Genomic DNA, 23,514 nt, shown 5'->3' with positions numbered 1-23,514 from the left:
TTCAAGCAAGCCGGGAAGAAACCGTTCGAAAAAGATATGATATATCACAGCGGTCAAACGGAATGGTAAAAGGTACGACAACACAGTCGCCGACCAAACCCGTCCACACGTTAACTCTGAAGCTATGAGTTGCCGAGTGGTGCTGCCCATCGTGGGGGTTTTATGGTGCCCACAAACGCTCACTACAATGTCCGAATACGCCATCGCTAGTGAATGTGGCACCATCAGTGAACAACACATAAACGGGAAAATGCTCATCTGGGCCACTTTGTTGCAGAAACCGCTCTGAAAAACGCACATGTGCAGGATGGTCGTCGGGGTGCAATACCCGCACCCTTTGGAGAGGAAAGGCATGTACGGATTCAGCGATCAAAGCACGCTGGACACTGTTACGAGATATTATTTAGTCCGAGCAACGGCACGTATGCTGCTGCATGGATTAGTCTCCACATCAACCAGCACACTTTTATCCATAACTACCGAACGCTTCAACTGTGGCTTGCCCTCACTATCCCTGCCATTTCCTAATGACCCGTCCTCGCTCATATTTCCATGCAGGAGTGCAAACAAACTGTGCTACCGTTAATGTATGTCCCGGAAGTGTTCTCGATAAATGCATCCAGCAGCTCGTCCATTGCACACATCTGTTCCATACATTAAGTGCATGTCTGCAAGTTCGCCGTTGGTAAACTGTCCCATGCTTCTCGTATGCTGGCTAGTGCTCGAACGAGAAAATCCGCACCACTCCCCTCCAGTGCTCCAGTGCACAGCACCACCTATGGGCGTTCCCCTCCAGCACTCTCGTGCACAGCGGCGTACAACGACTTTTGCGGGCATGGGTTGCTATGCAGTCCTCAACCCTCATGACGTGACCCACCTCCCGCAGGAGTTTGTCACAACATTTCTTCGACATCTTGCACAACGTTTGCTTATAGGTCGCAATTATTACAATTAGAGTTTAAAATCACAGAGGCATGGAATCACGAACCGCTTGAGGAAACTCCCTCCATCCGGCTTTTATTCCAGTTCTCAAACCATCAACGGTAGTTACTGGAAAATCGTGAAGAACAAGCGTCGATCAACAGTATCCCACACACGATCCACAGGCTACCCTGGAAATCAGTGAGCGATACCAGACATTCTTCAAAGAAGACTTGCACATTCCTCACCGCATGAAGCAGTGCGCCGTTCTGCTGAAATATGGGATACGAATATACCGGAAGGAATAGAGGCTCTTCGAACTCTGCAATTCCCTTACGTCGCGGATACTGTCCGGATTGTCCTCATTACACTGAAGACAATATCGCTTGTTGTAACCGGTAACGCCACAAAATGTTACACTTAGCCTTTTTCCACTATAACAATGAACATCAAATGATGTCAGATCACCGACATTACGCTAACGTCTAACTCATAGTGGCCATCAGTAAACGACGGACTGCACTCGTAGAGGAAATCATCCGAAAACAATGAATTTGTCCCATAGCGCATAACGTACTGCATTTACGTGCCCTTTAAAATATGAAATGTTTGTGGTTTTTGCAAAGTCGAATCACTGTAAACAGGTCAACAGACATTGCATTGTTTCAGCGTCGACCCAACACTGTGGATGAATCTGTACGCTACGTTAAGAGCGTGCTGTGGTCACACTGTGTGGAACACTACCCGACTGCCCCAGCATACAGTAGCTCCCTCTTCTATCCTTGGATTCCAGATCCGCAACACTGTTTTTTGAATATGTCATGCCACTAAAATTGCGCAGCGTTGAGCTGTCTAATCCTACAGTTATCTTACTTAGTTTCTACGTGTAATATGTTCTTCGTATCCTCCCAGTTGAGAATCATTCTGTCAATTACTTCAGGATATCGCAAGGTTCACAGACGTTGATATCTCTAGTTGAAGCACAGAAATTCAGCTAGGTCACAGCCGTGTGTGTGTGTGTGTGTGTGTGTGTGTGTGTGTGTGTGTGTGTGTGTACAATTCTACAGATGACTTACTGTGTCCAACAAGTCGATTATATGCCAGTCAGATCCTCTTCGTTCTACTGTCGGTAATATGCTCGCATTTGTAGTGGCTTCTGCTCTCTACAAATTTTTATTTTCCTGCTCAGGGGACAGCACCTTTAAATTATAGAGCGTATCGATCATTCAGAACATGATTTTTGAGGGAACAGATGCTTTGTAAAGCATTAAGCACAACGTTCATAGCACGACTTTTAGAACATAAGGACAAACAACTACAAGGTTGATATTATTCAAAATGGTTCTAATGGCTCTGAGCACTATGAGACTTAACTTCTGAGGTCATCAGTCCCCTAGAACTTAGAACTACTTAAACCTAACTAACCTAAGGATATCACACACATCCATGCCCAAGGCAGGATTTGAACCTGCGACCGTAGCAACCGCGTGGTTCCGGACTGAAGCGCCTAGAACCGATCGGACACCGCGGCCGGCTTCACATTATTTTTCCAGTAAGTTCTTCCGTAATCCTCTCCAATAGTCATCATGAAAATTACGCGATCAAAAGGGAAGAAATATCTAGCTAAAACTTGCTGTTTCATCGTTGCGTAATTTTAGGAAAGTATAAATTATGTGTTTTCTTTGAAAGCCAGATCTGGAACTGGAAAGATCTGGAGAGTTTGAATAAGAGTTCCTAACCGTTCTTTCCATCAATCTGTCGTCTTCTAAAGTTGTGTCCCCAGGACAGCACACAGCTCGTCGGTCGGGCGATCTTCTTTGGCGGAGGCGGCTATGCGGTCAACTTCGACCTGTGATTGTGCTTTTTATGGGATGCCATATGCCCAAGTTAGTCTCCGTATCTACAGAGGGCAAGATCTGTAATACTGACAGTGATGGTAGGCGACACTTCTCATTACTGTATTCTGGTTTGTTATATTTTAAATAATCACACCTTTTATACTGTCTTTTACAACACTCGACATAGCTTTCTTAATTGTACGGTAACTTTTCTGACAACTTCCGATATAGAGAACGACATGTCCGTTCGAAACAGAGAACACGTCCGGCCCTCCGGAACACCCGGAACAGAGTGACTAGCGCAGCCGATGGACTTCGTCTCCCAGGCACGGCAAAGAGACTCGAAGGTGTCCGAAGTACTTCGGTTGTAATATCGTTATTCTTATGTTTCTCATAACTAGTGACATTTAATAAACAAATACGATAAACTCGCAGGATAACCGTGAGCGATTGTAAAACTGAAAACTGGGTTAAATACAATGAAAAGTATATAAATAATTAATAAGTTAAGTTAGGCGTCTTGGCCCCCAACACCCGAATGTGCCGACCAATCAGAAGCAAGCTCAGTACAAGCTCTTCCATGGCAATGGTACATACTGTACCATCTGTCTTTTGTACCTCACCCCACTTTTGTACCATATGCTACTTCGCGTGTATCAAGCTGCAACAAGGCGAGCTTCTAGCAAAATAAAATACTGGGGGCCACAGCCAGGAATATGGCATGAGACAACAGCAATACCCGTGACACGGGCTGAAAAATATTTTAAAATATTCATTATGGAATACTATAATCCTTTCTACACTATAAAAAGGTTTTTAGTTCTCTAAGTTATAATTAGTTTCTGGTACTACAACAATGGAAAGATTTTAATGCCGAGGATATACAACCATTAATGTAAATTCTTGCAAGAAACCGTAGTATAGATCGTTCTCATATTTATGGTGATTCTTTGGTATAATGAATACAAGTATACAATTTGATATTGCACGGTTTCATCATGAGTTTTAGCCAAGCACAAAGGTTACAATCAATTGATTAAAAATTAGAAAGAGAAAATACTGCTGTCTCACAGTTTTATGTAATACAAAAATGCTTATAAAACTATGTTTATTACAGTAAGTACAGAGTTTAGATCAACCTGCTCGAAATATATCTTTTTACATACATTTTATTTTCAATTCTTTTTGAAATTTTTACGTCATAAGGCACTGAACTAAATGCGTTTTAATGATAATAGGACTGAGATTATTTGATGTTAACCAGTCTCTTGTATCCCTCATTGGCCTTAACAGTATTCTGTAAACTGTTATCACAGAATTTGCTAATCGTAATAGCAGTATCATTAGGGAATGTTGTGATCTTGTACTCACTGGCAGTTCGTACTCATCACAAGAGTCATATCACATATACAAGACGTTAAACTTTTTCTTGCGTAGTGGCCTTTCTCTGGACCGTATGTACAGTAACAAGGGCGGGGTAGCTATCATACTGGAGCTAGAGTGCTCTGCTTGTGAAGCAGCTGCATTCACTGATTAAACATGCACCTGGAACCTGAACTACAGTTCTACTTTAGAACTACAGTGATTACTTTTATCAAATTCCTGTAAACAATTACATTTAGGTTATGGAACTAGTCACCGTCAGAAACTGAACATGTCAACTTTTTGTTAACAACCACTGAAGACGACGTCGCAGCTACGTACTAGTTTGATTCTGAGAAATAAGTTCAGTTAAGCAGAACCATTTGATGTTTACCCATCACAGTGACACTTTCATAGGATTTCCCGACCTAGTAACAGCGTTCGATAACGTAAAATATGGCAAGACGTTTGAAATTTTCAGAAAATCGCGTAGAGATACTCAGTTTGAAAAGTGCTCAAGGCAGGAATGTAGCTTTCCTCAGGTATTGTTCATCTTGAACTTTGAAGAAGCAATGCAGGATATAAAAGAAAGGTTCAGTTCTGGAATTAAGATTCTATATTTAAGGATATCACTGTTAAGACTCTATGACGAAATTCGCAATTCTTAGCGAAAGTGAGGGGAAATTACAGGAGCTGCAGAGTAAAATACTGTAATGAGGGCGTAATACGGATTGAGTGTAAACTAAACGAATACGAAAGTAATGAGGAGTAGCAGAAATAACATTAGCAGTAAACTTATCATCAAAATTGTGAACCAAGTGGAGGAAGAAATGAAGTAATACCGACACCCTGGAAGTCCAATGACACATGAAGAATGGAGCAACTAGCATATTAGAAACAGATCAGCAAGGGCATAGAGGACATTCGTTACTGACAGAAGTCTACACTTATCTAACGTAAGCCTTAATTTCATAAGTGCTCTTCCAGATGTATGATGAAAATTTTGTGGATCGGTTAGATAAGAAATTAGTAGTTTCTCCACAGAAACGGCGAGGAAAGGAATATGTACAGCAAAACTGACTAGAAGAAGGACAGGATTGCACTATAACACTATTTGTTTATGGCTTATCTGAATTCTTTTATAATTCTTTGCTTTAAAATTTTTGCATTGGTACCATATTTTCCGCATATGTAAAGTGTGCTATACTGGAGGCTGAAGTTCTTTGTATTTAATGTGAGTAATGTATGTAAAATACTATATAAATTGCTTAATACTTTAAATAAATTACTGATGACATTTTGTATTTAAAAATATTTTTGTGTATAAACTGTTCATGTTAATGTAAATTTGACAATTGTAAGAAAATGCCACGCTTAGAAACCATGTAAGAAATAGGTGTTATGTAAAAGCTGGTTTGCTTTTGTTTGAAACGAAAGTGGCTCTGGGGAGTGGAAAAGGTGGGAAGTGCTAACTGTCGTGCTACCTAGAGCAATCGCGGTAAATATGTTATACATCTGTAGGCAGCAGTGACTGAGTCATCACCCTTGTGGAGCAGGAGAAGCTTTGCCAGCAAATTTGCAGAAAAATGTCTCGGACAAGGACTGCAAACGGCTTACGGCATAGCTGCGAGTAGTTGGGCTACTGTATGTAAAACTGAAGAACGCCAAGAAGAGAAATTGAGCCCATACAGCAAGATACTTGCAGGCCGTACTGTGGGTGGTGAGCCGTCGTAATGGTTCGCCACACTCAAGCCTACAGCCACTAGATAAGATCTTTTTGGTATTCTACTTTCATACAGCGTGAACCATTAATTTAAACTGTTTTATTATTGAATAAGCATTCTGGAACTTTAAAGGAACTGGTTCACCCTGTTATTTCATCCTAAGCATACACCTATAAAGGATTCCTTCCTCATGTTTGATTAATCTATGTATCCTGTTTTACAGACTTATGAAGTGCCAACTTAATTTAAAGAGGCACAATTTAAATTGTTTTTGTGTGAATGATGAGATTAATAGCTTCTGAAAGTAAATTCCAGTAAGAAAGAGCTTTCGTGAAGTGAAATGTTCAGTATGGGAAGTGTGTGCTTTTCTAAAGGTCCCTCCTGGCCAAACGTTTTTAGCTTCCTTGAAGTTATCTTCTGGTCTTTTTCTCTTTTAAAAACGTAGTGTATAAGGGTGTACTAGTCAAAAAGAAATACCAGTGTCTGCACCAACATCGTTTACGTGTGATAATGTTTATTTGAAGAAGCAACTTAAACAGTAGCAAGAAAGTAGGCAAAATTCACACTTCTGCTTCTCCAATTCTTCACTGTTTCATTGCGTGGATAGGCTGACGACCGTTAGAACATATTTTAAACCACTAAATAAACTTGGACCAGAGTTGTCCTAGCTCCAATATAATACTATTCATACTGCGTTTCTTTCTCACCACTGGATCAGATCTTAGGAAAAGAATTGAGTAGTCTAATTTACTTATCCATAAGGCACAACACATGGTCAAATACTGTAAAAAGGGTAATTCTATTCATTAGCTTTTCCTATTAACAGGACTATCCTCCCGTAGTGTACTTTATTTGGAAACTAAACTAAATTTAGTAAGAGGGTTATACGTGGCAACATATAAACAGAGTTTTCTGTTATTTAGGTAAAACATAATAAATTACGATAGTAGTGGTAAGGTTGCAGTAGGACTTGCGTTCACCCAACAGCGAATAGCTTCCATGGTACTACAAGGAATCGTGCAAGGCAGAGATTGGAGTAGAACCGAGAAATAACTAAGAACAGTCGGTTAAGTGCCACGCTGAGATGGCGAAAGTGGCACAGGAGAGAAAGTCGTGTCGGGTAGCATCAAACCAGTCTGAAGGCATGTGAACCACCCCCTTCTCCTCCACAATACCAAAAAAATACAATATCCGTATTGCAGAACAATGTTTAAAGAATTAGATTATCACTCAACTGCATTTACTAACAGTGCATTACACAACTGTTTCTCTGTACATTTTCTCGACAGGGATTTCTGTTTATATAGCAGCAAAGACTGCTTTGAACAGTATTTTTAATGCCGTTTTTGTCAGTTTTGTTACCGTCATTGAACGCGACCATAGAGAAACACCGTATTTTTATGGAAATCAAGGAAAGAGAGCTGCAGTGCGGTGACTGTGAATCGTAATTTTAACGTTACATAGAGCAGGGGGAAAAATTAACATTTTAAAAACACTAACGAAGAATCGACTTTTGTCAAACTGTGATTGATAACAGACATAGAAACTAATGAACTTGCGTAAATCTTACTATATCAATGAAATCTTCATTAAAAGTATTAGTGGCATTGTGTCTGATGATGCAGCGTGATTGTTCCTTACAGAAGAGCGATTTGCAGCACCACCTCGCCCTTCTCCCAGCAACTTGGGCGAATGTTCGAATAAACATACTTGAATGTCTGGATAATTTGATGGAAGAGATGAAATGTTGTCATTGCTAAGAGAATTACAGAACATTGTAGTCTTTCATCTCTATTAATAAAAATAATAATTTATAGAATTATATTATTTAGCAACAATCTTGTAATGAGGGTAGGAATTAAGTTGCGTCAGTTATAAGGTCATTTCCTGAGATTTATATGTCGCCTACCACGTTACGAAGCAGCAGTGGTGGAAGACTCAGATAGCTTCAACTCTATGTCAGACACAGGCCCACAAAATGTAAATTACGCAATTTCAGCCTCAATGTGACCAGTAGGCCGTAATAATCAGCATAATCAAGGGGGGTGGGGGGGTGGGGGGGGAAGCAGTGAGTGTGTTGACACAGGCTGCTCATTCGACAGTCCACTGTCCATTAAATTATCTGCATGTCATCATTAGAGAAATAACCCACGAAAGCGATTAGCTTAGTTTGAGGACGTACGGGATTTCGTAGATTGCTCACAACGTCACATGAATGAATCCTTTCGTCGTTGTTTATTAACGTAATTCAGTTACTGTTCCGTTCGGCGACCACAGCCTGTGTCAGAGTTTAAAACAAAACGCAATTTGTAACGAAACATCAACACCCCTTATATTACTTCTTACACAAATGACACTGTTCATGTAAATATGTAATAACATATTTATTTTTAAAATTAAGGCGAATCTGCTAAAAATGTGAAATGGGAAAGAAAATCTGACGCATTACTACTGAAATGATCGTAAGATCTTTTGTACGTAAGTTTGGAATAAATAAGAGTGTAAAACATAACGGTTACCAGAAATCGCAGAATTTTACACCCACTTGGTCGGATAATTTGTGATATTTTCCAAGAAAGTAAGCAAGTTCTGGCATTACATATGGAATACTGTAGCATGACGTGTTCTGAGGAGTAAACAAACTCTACTTAGCACGTATCTGTGACAGTTACAGTTCTTTCGTGATAAAAACACTTCCACACTTAAAATCCACCTACCATTTCCTGACTGGTCGAAGGCAACTGGATTAATAGCGGATCCTATACGAAGCAAGTATTTTAGCAACACGTCGAACAAACTATCAACTGGCCGTGGAATTGGCATACACACTCAAGTAAAGGAGTAACACATGAATGGCAATTACACATAAATGTGTGTAACGCGAAAAAAGCTGAGATGGTAAAAAAACTACATCGCTGCAGAAGAATTTATAACACGTGCAAGTGCCAAAACAATGGAAACATTGTCAAAAAAGATAGCGTTCATATATGCACATATAGATTTAATATCTCAATCAAAAGTATTTAATGAGAAATCAAGCTTCAGTTTAACCTTTTGAAATTACTGAAAGGGGGTCAAAAATACTAAGATAAAAGCTACATTACGCAGGTAACAACAATGATATGTCGTGTATGTAAAACAAACAGTTGCATTTTGCAGTTGTTATTCAAGAACTACTTCAAACATATTTCCGAGAAAAGAACATTCTAACAGTCAGAATATCTGTTATTCTTGCACGAGCAGCGATATATTTATAGTCGCTTCCCATCCAGGAGCTTAGAAAAAATGGAGTTTGCGTTATTTGTGCTGAGAATAGTTTTCGGCTGAAGTGAGAGGATGTGACAGTCCAGTCTCTTGGTGAGACCAGTGTGACTCTTTATCCAATAAGATCCTGTTTGAAACTTACCCTCTCTACTTAAAATGTTTGAATTTATGGTCACTTCTGAGTATTTATTTAGATGCAACGTACTTCTTGGAGGAATATTCATCATCAGACAGCTGACAACATAATTTGTTTATGGAAAACTGCGTAGACTACACAGTGCCAAGCAGTCGATCATCGTATTTCTGTCTTTATTTAAATTGAATTGTTAGAAATAATACAAGCGACACGAGATACTTTCGATCATTTTACTACTGGAAACCTACAATTTTCAGGGCGTCGGTACCGAAGTGACGGTTGTTGGGCAGCGAAACACGACGTTACAGGAAATTATTGGTTAAGTTATCCTACACTTAAGCATTAAAAATGGAAAACATACATCCCATGTCAGGTAGCGTCTTTCTTTGTCTCATCTACACATTTCCCTTCTTCGAAGGAATGTTTATTTCGGTTATGATTGAGTAAAACCAATGCATCATATGTGTTTGGTGAACCTTATATTAAATTATTATTCATTTAAAGTATTTAAAGACTGTGGGTGTAGAGAAGTAAACCAGTGAAGTGAATTCAAAAGCTGAAGAGTGGACAAGAAGCATTTACTGGTTAAAATCCACGAGCAAGAAGATAGGAGTCGAAGGTATGTTTCAAATGTTTAATGGCCGTTTTTGACTGCGACAAGTATGAGAATTTTAGTGGCCAACGGACACTTAATTAAGAGGTACACGTAAAAGGCATATAAAGAAACAATTACTGTCTTGTTAGAGAGAGCGAAAACGTGTGCCAGGACTGTGAAATGTGCGTGAGCTGTGTCGTTGGAAAGGCTACATTTTGAAGTTAAGAAGAAAATTATAAGTATTATTAACTACAAGGGAATATTAAGAATTTAGTCGAAGCGAAATTCTAAATAAATGCTCATATCTTTGAACAAATATAGAGGGTTATTTTTCCCACCGTGTACAAACTCTAGGGACTGAACGATGAAAGGGTACGAAACAAAAAATGTCTAACGAACTTACATCCGGAAATGCATGGATTCCACGATAGAGACCATTTATTCAACCACACATTGTTACAGAGACTGCGGTCTAATACGCGCTGTACCATGCAGCCACAGTTACAGTATGTGCTGAAAACTGTTTCCACGTGCCTATACGTATGCGTGTACGGGCCGCAGCATGTTCTGTCTCACACGTTCACGTCGGCCGGCCTGCATCAGAAGTGTCAAAGGCAGCATGAATTCGCTGCTCCAGTGTCTCCGCATCTGGTATGGGCTCTGCATACACGATACTTATGAGATGGCCCAAAATCAGAAATCGCACGGGTTGAGATCCAGTGAACGAGCAGGCCATGCATCTGGAGCCCCTCGTACGATCCATCGACCAGGGAAGACACGATTGAGATGCGTCCGGAAGTTAACAGCGGACTGGGCTGAAACATCATCATGCAGCAGCAATATAAACCTTCGAATCACCAATGGCACTTCTCCCAGCACAGGAGTCAAAGTCACCCGCAAGGACCCCCAATAGCTCTGGCCTATTAGGCGACGTAGAACGGGGACTCGTCCCAAAATACGCTCGCAAATTATTCCGGCCACACATTCCGGCTGCACCGGTGTTAATGATTCGCTGTCACCATACCATGTGGGTTCTGTATACTTTCCCACAGACGATTGTTATGGAAGTTGAAGATACCACTCCGCATGAAGGTGGCTTCGTCTGTGAATAGGATGAGTGACACAGATCCCGGTATCGTTGTTGACTGGTGAAGAAACCAGTGACAAAACTGCTCCCGATGTGGAAAGTTTTCCGGTAGTAAACCTTGCACACGCTGTAAGTGATAAGCGTTGTAACAACTGTCATGGAGAATGTTCCAAACGGTCGTCTGGCTTACCCTGTACTGGGGGGCCAGGCTGCCTTCTATTGAAACAGCAGTCGCCTTCCATTGTGTTAATCACATTTTCCTTCAGGTCTGGTGTCCGAATATTTCGGATACGTCCTTCATGATTTCCTTCTTCCTGAAACGACCCTGTCTCACACAAACGGCGAAACACTGCTCCAAACATTGAATTCTGTCGTTGTTGTCGGCGAGGATAGTCTCCTGATACAACCTTGCTGCCCACCGCCCGTTGTCATTTTCCTTTCCGGAAGTAAGCACCATGTCGGCAAGCTCTCGATTCGAATACGGAGCCATTGTGTAAAACGCTGGTCACATCCGCTACAAGGTGGGTCAGCAAGAGGAAATGGTCGGACACAACATTCCCAGTTACTATGGCGGGAGAGGGCGCTAGGACATGATGGATGAGGAACAGTACCACCCTCTAGGAGGAAACTTGCATAGTGTAACTGTGGTAGCATGGTACAACATGTATGATTGAATAAATGGTCTCTAGCATGGAAACCATGCATTCTCGGACATAATTTCATTATACCTTTTTTTTCCATATCCTCTCATCGATCATTCCCTAGAGTTTGTACACAGTCTAAAAAGTCACCCTTTATACAATCGGCAATGTGCTCTACTACTACCGTATTGTGTTCATGCTGTAATACCATGTCAAACCCTACGCAGAATGTTTCCCAAGGGCTGTTCAGATCTTTGATCGACATCGAGTTCGTGAATGAACTACTTCCGGACCAAGAATTTGGTTGCGCAAAGTTTCAACTAATTCTGTTTGTATTGGATTCCTACGACAGTCATTTGTAGCACACAGCTCCAACTCCATTTTATCCTATATAGTCACAGCACTTCTTTTAAGGCTATTCGCCGCATGTCACCACCAAAATTCCACTCCATAACATTTCCTCGTTACAAAATTTCATTAAAAGACACGCTATCGTACTTCAATTCCAACTTCAAGGGTCACCTGTCATCGTCTTCTTCTCGCTAAAAAAACACACATCAAACATACTCCTAAGAGGGCCTAGTACGTGATCCAGATTACAGTATACTTTTACATCCCAGAATTTTACATAAGGGAAAATATATTTACAAAAAATTCATTCTTGTGTGAAAAGAAAATATACTAACAAATATGAAAATAATTTACATTAAAGCAAAATCACTTAGAGAACGGAAAACAGCATCTAACCAGAACAGATAAGTACCCAAAAAGGTCCATTATATCGTCTTTTGCGAAATATGCGTCTTTGCAGTTCAGTGTTCAAGCATACATAGCACGCTAAAATTAGTATCTGGTGTCCCACCCTGTCATTTCATTAGCAATCCCTATAAATTACCCTACAGTACTAGACATTTCCAGCCGGTAATGAATGCGAGTTTCTAAAATCTGATGCTCTCTCGTTCATGACTCAACAACGACTCACATTTCTCTTAATTGCAACGACTGGTAAACCTCTGTATCTGGCCCTATAGGATAAACAATATGTAAATTTTCGTTACTTCCTGCACACAGATTAGGATTTATTCTAGTGTCATCCACGTAGGCAGATCAAGGAGTGTGATTGCTTAAATGCCTCTGTACCCGCTGTAAATAGTCTAATCTCGATTTGAGGTCCCTACGACGCCGACACATAGGAGACCATAGTCTACTCCCAGATTACTCTTTTAATACTGATTCTTGACACTTTGTGAGTAGGCTTTCGCAGGATAGGTGGCGTCTGTTTCAAGTGTCTGTCAGTTCTGTTTTTTATGTGTTTACATGGCACTCTCGGTGGGTCAGACAAACCTATGACCACTCGCGCAAAACTTATTGTTTGTATATGTTCAATATTCCCTATTAGTCCTGTTGAGTGTGTGCCCACACATCTGAACAATAATGTAGAACGGTTTGCAAAAGTACTTTCCAACGAGTCTCTCTTGTAGAGTGATTGCATTTTCTCAATATCCTATCAATGAATCGAAGTCTATAGCCTACTTCACCTGCATTGAACTTATATGATCATTCTATTTCATACGCTCAACAACTGCTACACCCATGTATTTTTATGAATTGACTGTTTCCAGTTGCGCTTCACTTACAGTGTTTTGTAAAGTACACAATTTTACGCTCCTGAACAATTAAAGCAAGTTGTCAATATTTTGCTCCACTTAGAAATCTTATCAAGATCTGACTTGATTATTGTACAGATTTCTTCAAACAGTACTTCATTTTAGGTAACTGTATCATCTGCAAATAGGCTGATGTTAATGTTAATACTTTTTACCAGATCGTTAGCATATAACGTGAACAACAGGAATTTCAACGTACTTCCTTGGGACATGCCTGAATTTACATCTGCATGCTTCAGCATCTGTTGATGACTCTCCAACGAAGATAACATGGTACACCATGCCTACCAAGAAATCCTCAGTTTGGTCACAAACTTAATTTCATACCCCATGCCATCATACTTTCATTAATAAGCGTTGATTGGTGCTAAGCACGTAAGTGGATTTTGCCACAATGAGCCCAGGCTACATTGTTACCAGATCTCACCATTAAGGTCACTTCCCTTCTTCACCCCATGCCCCATCCACCATCCTCTCTGCCAATCTCGGTCATCGATCCCACTTATCTTAGGCATAAAATGGCAGCAAATCCAAAATCCTAGGTGGGTATTTGTCCTCTTGATTGGTAATACGAGCACAGATAGTATGGCTGCCAGATTTCAGGACAGTCGAAGATGGTGGCTCCAAGATGGCGGAACTAGCTCATCTTCCCATAGTTGGCAATCCAAGATGGTGGCCCCTTTGATGTCACAATCCAAGATGGCGGGCCTGTGTGGTTACCAGATTTCACCCACAAATTCAAGATCATATTAGTGGCTAAGAGCGGAATTAATGGTAACCCAGAGGAGTTCTGGCATACAAACAGCTATGACTGCAGTCGTAGGGAACATTATTACAGCATTTTTATACAGTCACACTGCACTGCTGAGGTTACCGAGGGTGTAGTAGAACAGAAGGGTGTTAGAAGTGTTATCAGTAAATACTTGCAAGCGTGCCACTTCACTGCATTCTGCTAGCTGCTAGCAATCATGTCGTATGTGGATGAGAGCCACCTGCTGTCTGGCACATGTGCACTCATGCAACCCTCACTTTCTAAAGCAGTTTGCCAGTGCCACAGCGTGACATTTTCCATGTCAGTCTCCTGTATCATTATCCTGGTGACTTTCGGTATGTCTGAGCAGATATATCTACTCTTGTAAGTTGACTGTACCGGAAATTTTTAGGCTGATAGCGGAATAAACTGCACCACCTAAAGACACATCAGAATTAATTTATGACCAACACAATTTGAGTACCTTAGGTAGCCATTCACAGCAGGGAGTGGCGACATTTGTCACATACCTTAACACATCTGTCAAGTTAAATCTGTGAGACTACTTACCCAAGGTGCCTGCATCTGAGAATTTTAGGCAGACACTAGTAACAGCGGGTGGTGGCATTCCTTACATCTCCCAAAATCCATGACAAATTAAGTCTGTGAAACACGAGCTACTTATGCAACATACAAACCTGTTTGATTTAACTGATGACCAATATCCTGTCAGGACCACTGCTGAAATTGCATGCAGTTGTGCATCTACACTCATCTCTGTAAATGGCCACTATATAAGAGGGGTGTTCTCAAGGTGGAGCTTCATCAGTGTTCACGAGACTTGAAACGTTCTTGTTACAGCAGCAGGCCTGCGCAGGATGATAAAGGTTACAGCAGTCTGACTTTGGCACAGAAAGGGGTAAATTATGCTGCCACAAAAGTCTTTGGTCACCTACCAAACAGCATCAAAGGCCTGACAGATAGCCAACTAACATTTAAAAATAAATTAAACGAATTTCTAGATGACAACTCCTTCTACTCATTGGCTGAATTCTTAGACATAAATTAAGGGAGGGGGGGGGGGGGGGGGGGGAAGAAGATGATTCCGCTCATAAGTATCAGGAAAGCCACACACACACACACACACACATATATATATATATATGGTCATAGCTGTTTGTATGCCAGAACTCCTCTGGGTTACCATATATATATATATATATAAAAGGTGTAACAAAACTGTACAGCACAAATTACAGGACACATACCTCACACATAGACGAAGAAATTATGTTATTTGAACACGGCTCTCGAAACGCTTTTTTACTTGTTACAACTCATTTTCTCCAACTCATTAATCCTGGGTAACACACATAAGCAGAATGCACCAGTGTACCACATGCAACTCTTTCTCACAGGAGATGTTCAACATGCCTTCTGTGGGCAGTGATAGAGGCATCAACCCACTGTCATAGTGAAATTCGGATGTGCTGATATATCCCTGGAGTATTGCATGTAGTTTTGCAGCCTTCCATAATACGGGCACATCTTGTACTGGGGTTCGGTACACAAGAGCTTTCAAAATACGCGCACAAATTGAAGCCCAGAAGGTTTAGGTCTACATGTCTATCACCGAATCTCTTATTTAGAAGCCGATGGACATTAACATTAAAATGAGGAGGTGCTCCACTTTGCGTAAAGTACATGTTTTGCTACACAGCTAAAATCACATCTGCTAACAAATTAGGTAGCACATTCTCTACAAAATTATGATAACATCGTCCGTTCAGCCTGTGCGGAAGAAAGTCAGGCCCTACCAAACAGTCACCAACAGTGCCGGTTCAAACATTAACAGAATATCTTTTTTGATGACTTCCTTCAGTAATTACATGAGGATTGACATCTGCCCATATGTGCCGATTGCGAAAATTTACAATCTGATCTCGTTGAAACTTGTTGAAGAAAATGAGTTGCAACATGGAAACAAAGCGTTTCCAGACCCATGTTCATTTAACATAATTTCTTCATCTACATTTGAGAAATGTGTCCTGCAATTTTTGCCAAACGTGTTAGTTACAATCTGTATTATGGTGCGGAGAAAGAATTCGACCAAAAGTTTAGGGTAAAACGATGGCCAGTTTGAACATTTTCTTCGACATATTTGTGTTAAGTAAGTGGTGGAAATTCTGTGTGCAAGAGCATACTCATTTTATAGAATATATTGGATGATGAAACTAGGACATATAATTGTTTTCATTTCTAAGGACGTGCTGCATGTTGCATCAGGTAAGCATGATATATGTGTGCTTTAAGTTTTTCTTGTCCTCATGGTGATGATTGCTTAGTTCAAACGTTCTGTTTATGTATTTATTTTATAAGAATTACATTTCGTTTTGAGTAAAGACATCCATATGTCAGACTTCAACTACGTTGCTGTAGCGACGAAAATATGCAACTATGCCCCTAGTTCTTATACTCTACTTGGGAAACGTACACTGAGGTGACCAAAATTATTGGAGAGCGATATGCACACGTATAGGTGGCGGTAGTATTGCGTACACAAAGCATAAAAGGGCAGTGCAGTGCAGTGTCATTTGACTCAGGTTATTCATATGAAGAGATTTCCAACATGATTTTGGCTACATGACAGTAATTAACAGACTTTGAACATGGAATGGTAGTTAGAACTAGACGCACGGGACATTCCATTTCAGAAATCGTTAGGGAATTCGATATTCTATGATCCACAGTAGCCGGCCGGAGTGGCCGTGCGGTTCTAGGCGCTACAGTCTGGAGCCGAGCGACGGCTACGGTCGCAGGTTCGAATCCTGCTTCGGGCATGGATGTGTGTGATGTCCTTAGGTTAGTTCGGTTTAAGTAGTTCTAAGTTCTAGGCGACTGATGACCTCAGAAGTTAAGTCCCATAGTGCTCAGAGCCATTTGAACCATTTTGATTTGATCCACAGTATCAAGAGTATGCCGAGAATACCAAATTTCAGACATCATCTCTCACAACGGATAACACAGCGACAGACGGCCTTCACTTAACAACCGAGCGCAGCGGTATTTGTGTGCAGTTGTCAGTGCTAACAGACATGCAACACTACGTGAAACAAACACAGAAAACAATGTGAAACGTACGACGTAAGTACCCGTTACTACAGTGTGGCGATATTATGAGTTATTTGACTATGGTAGCACACGACCAAAGCGAGAGCCTTTGTTAACAGCACATTGCCTGCCGCGCCTCTTCTGCTCTAATTGACCGTAGACGACTGACAAACCATGACCTGCTCAGATGAGTCCCAATTTCAGTTGGTAACAGCTGATGGTAGAATTCGAGTGTGGCGTGGACCCCACGAAGCCATGGACCCAAAGTGGAAACAAGGCACCAAAATGGTGTGGGTTGTGTTTACATGGAAGGAACTGGATCCTGTTATTCAGCTGAACCGATCATTGACTGGAAATGGTTATGCTCGGCTACTCGGAGACTATTTGCAGCCATTTATTGACTTTATGTTCCCAAACAACTATGTCATGGCATCAGGGCACAGATATTCACAACTGATTTGAAGAACATTCTGGGCAATTCGAGCGAATAATTTGGCCTTGCATATCGCCCGACACGAATCCCATCGAACATTAATGAGACATAATAAAGAAATCAGTTCGTGCACAAAATCTCCCACCAGCAACACTATCGCAATTATGGCCTGCTGTAGAGGCAGCATAGATCATTAATTCTGCAGGGGACTTCCAACAACTTGTTGAGACCATGCCACATCGAGTTTCTACACTACACCCGCCAGAAGGATTTCCGACACGATATTAGGAGGTACTCAAATGACATTTATCACCTCATTGTGTTGTATTCATACTGTGAATAAACAAAATTACTTGTTACTGTACAGCCTTGTTCTTATTTGCTAGAAACTAAGGAGGGGAAGAAATCCAGTGTGCACTCCTTGTGCATTCCGGGTAGACTCATTGCTGATGTGGAAAGGGTCCTTCCGGATGCCATGAAGAGCACAGGGTGCAGCCAGCTGCAGGTGGTGGCACATGTCGGCACTAATTATTTGTGTCGCTTTGGATCTAAGGAAATTCTCTCTGGATTCCAGCGGCTATCTTATTTGGTGAAGGCTGCCGGTCTTGCTTACGAGATGAAGGCAGAGCTCACCATCTGCAGCATCGTTGACAGAACCGACTGCGGACCTTTGTTGCAGAGCCGGGTGGAGGGTCTGAATCAGAGGCTCAGACGGTTTTGCGACCGTGTTGGCTGCAGATTCCTTGACTTGCACCATAGGGTGGTGGGGTTTCGGGTTCCGCTGAATAGACCAGGAGTTCACTACACTCAGCTGGCGGCTACACGGGTAGCGGAGGCTGTGTGGCATGGACTGGGTGGTTTTTTAGGTTAGAAGGCCTTGGGAAAGTACGGGGTGGGCTGCAATCTCAAAGGATGCATGGCAAATACAGGACGTGCTTGGATCAAGGAACAGTAGGAATTGTAGTTGTAAATTGTTGTAGTTGTGCTGGGAAAGTCCCTGAGCTTCTAGCGCTAATAGAAAGCACAGAAGCTTAAATCGTTATAGGTACAGAAACCTGGCTAAAGCCTGAAATAAGTTCTGCAGAAATTTTTACGAAGTCTCAGACAGTGTTCAGGAAAGATAGATTAGGCATAATTGGTGGTAAAGTGTTTGTGTCTGTCAGTAGTGGTCTATCTTGTAGTGAAGTCGAAGTAGATACTCCGTGCGAATTGGTATGGGTGGAGGTTATACTTGACAGCCGAACTAAGTTAATAATTGGCTCCATCTACCGACCCCCAGACTCCGATGATATAGTTGCTGAACAGTTCAGAGAAAATTTGAGTCTCGTAACAAATAAATACCCCACTCATACGGTTATAGTTGGTGGGGACTTCAACCTTTCCTCGATATGTTGGCAAAAATACTTATTCAAAACCGGTGGTAGGCAGAAACCATCTTCCGAGATTGTCCTAAATGCTTTCAGCGAAAATTATTTCGAGTAGTTAGTCCACGAACCCACGCGAATTGTAAATGGTAGCGAAAACACACTTGATCTCTTAGCCACAAACAATCCAGAGCTAATAGAGAGCATCATGACTGATACGGGGATTAGTGATCACAAGGTCGTTGTAGCTAGGCTCAATACCGTTTCTTCCAAATCCACCAGAAACAAACGCAAAATAATTTTATTTAAAAAAACGGATAAAGTGTCACTAGAAGCCTTCCTAAAAGACAATCTCCATTCCTTCCGAACTGACTATGCAAATGTAGAAATGGCTCAAATTCAAAGATATAGTAGCAACAGCAGTTGAGAGATTCATACCTCATAAATTGGTAAGAGATGGAACTGATCCCCATGGTACACAAAACAGGTCCGAACGCTGTGGCAGAGGCAACAGAAAAAGCATGCGAAGTTCAGAAGAACGCGATATCCCGAAGATTGGCTACAATTTACAGACCCGCGAAATTTATCACGGACTTCAATGCGAGTTGCCTTTAATGGGTTCCACAACAAAACACTGTCTCAAAATTTGGTAGAAAATCCGAAGAAATTCTGGTCGTATGTAAAGTACACAAGCGGCAAGACGCAGTCAATACCTTCGCTGCGCAGTGCCGATGGTACTGTTACCGACGACTGTGCCGCTAAAGTGCAGTTATTGAACGCAGTTTACCGAAATTCCTTCACCAGGGAAGATGAATGGAATATTCCAGAATTTGAAACACGAACAGCTGCTAGCATGAGTTTCTTAGAAGTAGATACCTTAGGGGTTGCGAAGCAACTCAAATCGCTTGATACGGGAAAGTCTTCAGGTCCAGATTCTATAGCGATTAGGTTCCTTTCAGATTACGCTGATACAATAGCTCCCTACTTAGCAATCATATACAACCGCTCGCTCACCGATAGATCTGTACCTACAGATTGGAAAATTGCGCAGGTCGCACCAGTGTTTAAGAAGAGTAGTAGGAGTAATCCATCGAACTACAGACCTATATCATTGACGTCGGTTTGCAATAGGGTTTTGGAGCATATACTGTATTCAAACATTACGAATCACCTCGAAGGGAACGATCTATTGATACGTAAGCAGCATGGTGTCAGAAAACATCGCTCTTGTGCAACGCAGCTATCTCTTTATCCGCACGAAGTAATGGCCGCTATCGACAGGGGATCTCAAGTTGATTCCGTATTTCTAGATTTCCGGAAAGCTTTTGACACCGTTCCTCACAAGCGACTTCTAATCAAGCTGCGGGCCTATGGGGTATCGTCTCAGTTGTGCGACTGGATTCGTGATTTCCTGTCAGGAAGATCGCAGTTCGTAGTAATAGACGGCAAATCATCGAGTAAAACTGAAGTGATATCAGGTGTTCCCCAGGGAAGCGTCCTGGGACCCCTGCTGTTCCTGATCTATATAAATGACCTGGGTGACAATCTGAGCAGTTCTCTTAGGTTGTTCGCAGATGATGCTGTAATTTACCGTCTAGTAAGGTCATCCGAAGACCAGTATCAGTTGCAAAGCGATTTAGAAAAGATTGCTGTATGGTGTGGCAGGTGGCAGTTGACGCTAAATAACGAAAAGTGTGAGGTGATCCACATGAGTTCCAAAAGAAATCCGTTGGAATTCGATTACTCGATAAATAGTACAATTCTCAAGGCTGTCGATTCAACTAAGTACCTGGGTGTTAAAATTACGAACAACTTCAGTTGGAAAAACCACATAGATAATATTGTGGGGAAGGCGAGCCAAAGGTTGCGTTTCATTGGCAGGACACTTAGAAGATGCAACAAGTCCACTAAAGAGACAACTTACACTACACTCGTTCGTCCTCTGTTAGAATATTGCTGCGCGGTATGGGATCCTTACCAGGTGGGATTGACGGAGGACATCGAAAGGGTGCAAAAAAGGGCAGCTCGTTTTGTTTTATCACGTAATAGGGGAGAGAGTGTGGCAGATATGATACGCGAGTTGGGATGGAAGTCATTAAAGCAAAGACGTTTTTCGTCGCGGCGTGATCTATTTACGAAATTTCAGTCACCAACTTTCTCTTCCGAATGCGAAAATATTTTGTTGAGCCCAACCTACATAGGTAGGAATGATCATCAAAATAAAATAATAGAAATCAGAGCTCGAACAGAATGGTTTAGGTGTTCGTTTTTCCCGCGCGCTGTTCGGGAGTGGAATGGTAGAGAGATAGTATGATTGTGGTTCGATGAACCCTATGCCAAGCACTTAAATGTGAATTGCAGAGTAATCATGTAGATGTAGATGTAGATGTAGAAACTGTACCTGACTTTTCCATTGCACATATAGTGGAGTTTCTTAAAACTGACCTGTTGAGGGCTTGGGTGGGATCAGGTAGACAAGTCTGAGCTTGCACATGCTCGACGGTAGAAGAGGTTGGGTGAGCAAGCTGAAATATGTTCAAACTGGTCGGTTGAGGATGAGGAGTGGTGGAAATGGTAGACAGGTTGATGTACATACAACACACGTAAATACATGATTAACAGGGAAAGTGGCAATGATAACGGACTGTTAAAAAAAATCATTTACTTATCATCCAACTTAACAGTAGTTTTACATTATCTGTAGCATACATGAAAAATATCTGAGTGATTGTTTTCTTTTTCATACTTCTGTTTAAGCTACTAGAGAGATGGGCACTAGTACAATTCTAGGTTCCAAACTGCAGCGTGTTTGTAAATATTATGTAATCAAAAAAATGGTTCAAATGGCTCTGAGCACTATGGGACTTAACTTCTGAGGTCATCAGTGCCCTAGAACTTAGAACTACTTAAACCTAACTAACCTAAGGACATTACACACATCCATGCCCGAGGCAGGACTCGAACCTGCGACCGTAGCGCTCGTACGGTTCCAGACTGTAGCTCCTAGAACCGCTCGTCCACTCCGGCCGGCCCACATTATGTATTCATTAAGCGTTCTTCCTGCCTTATATATATATGCACAATTGTGTCTGTTTGATCATATGTTTAAAACGATATCATCTTCATAAACTACCCTGGGATTGTTCTAGTGAATGTCACAGTAATTACATGCTAACTAAAGTGTAGTTTTTCAAGATTTGGCACATTTCTTGTCTTTAAAAGGGTTTGCTGATGTAATGTTTGTGACGAATGTAGTGATAATAGTCTGTTGTATGCAAATGCAATATCCTTAGATACAAATTGCCAGCAACCATCGTTGAAGCTATGAGTGTCTATAATGAAGAGTCATCATGAAATGTTTTAGAGCTGATACAGAATCTGTTAATTTGTTCAAAATTGTTCAAATGGCTCTGAGCACTATGGGACTCAACTTCTAAGGTCATCAGTCCCCTAGAACTTAGAACTACTTAAACCGAACTAACCTAAGGACATCACACACATCCATGCCCGAGGCAGGATTCGAACCTGCGACCGTAGCGGTCGCGCCGTTCCAGACTGTAGCGCCTTTAACCGCTTGGCCACCCCGGCCGGCTGTTAATTTGTATAACGTTCTGTACTGTTCTTGTGAACAAACACTGAATAACCAATGCCGCCGACCGAAGAGTGGGGCTGGTGTAATTGGTTATTACGAACCACTGAAAAATGCACAGAAGTATGATTTTCAACACATACTTATTTGTTTAAAATGGAAGCCTGTTATTATTTATAGCACAACCGAAAATAGAAACAAATACTTAATCAATGCTGTTTCTTAGATTGTAAAATGTTAATTACATCCAGAGTAACTTGTAACGTGAAGTTGACGCTTGAGTAACTCCTCAGCAGTTCAGTCGTGTGTATCGGAGAGACAAGAATTAATTAGGGATACAAAAAGAACAGTGATGTAACGTAGGTACAGAAGAGACATGGACAGCACGTTTAGTCCACATGCTAACATTTTTATTAGTCCTTTTCTCTGAAGAATACTGTACGGCACTGATTTGTTAGAAGAAAATGTACATTAACGTGAGAATGTAGTTAAACTTACAAAATTGGTTTTTGTTTCAATTACAGAATGTAAAAGAGTGTGTCCTGATATTTCGGGCCAATTAATGTTCAAAGTGGTGCCCATCATTTTCTGCACACATTTGCAATCTACCGCGTACTCAATGTCTTACAGCCGGTCGCGGTGGTCGAGCGGTTCTAGGCGCTTCAGTCCCGAACCGCGCTACTGCTACGGTCGCAGGTTCGAATCCTGCCTCGGGCATGGATGTGTGTGATGTCCTTAGGTTAGTTAGGTTTAAGTAGTTCTACGTTCTAGGGCCCCATAGTGCTCAGAGCCATTTGAACCATTTGAACCAATGTCTTACAGGACGCATTACATCTGGTATAACATTGCCACAGGCAGCCTCAGTACGATGTTTCATATGCTCTGGCGTTGTAGGCACATCACGGTACACGTTCTCCTTTAACATACCCCACAGAAAAAAGTCTAAAGGTGTAAGATCATGAGAACGGGCTGGCCAATTTATGCGTCCGCCACGTCCTATGAAACGTCGTACATTCAGTCAAGGGTCAGCC

Source organism: Schistocerca piceifrons, chromosome 2 (assembly GCF_021461385.2).
Source record: "Schistocerca piceifrons isolate TAMUIC-IGC-003096 chromosome 2, iqSchPice1.1, whole genome shotgun sequence".
Taxonomy (NCBI): Eukaryota; Metazoa; Arthropoda; class Insecta; order Orthoptera; family Acrididae; genus Schistocerca; species Schistocerca piceifrons.
The sequence above is the reverse complement of the archived record's forward strand: the minus strand, read 5'-3'. Positions refer to the sequence as shown.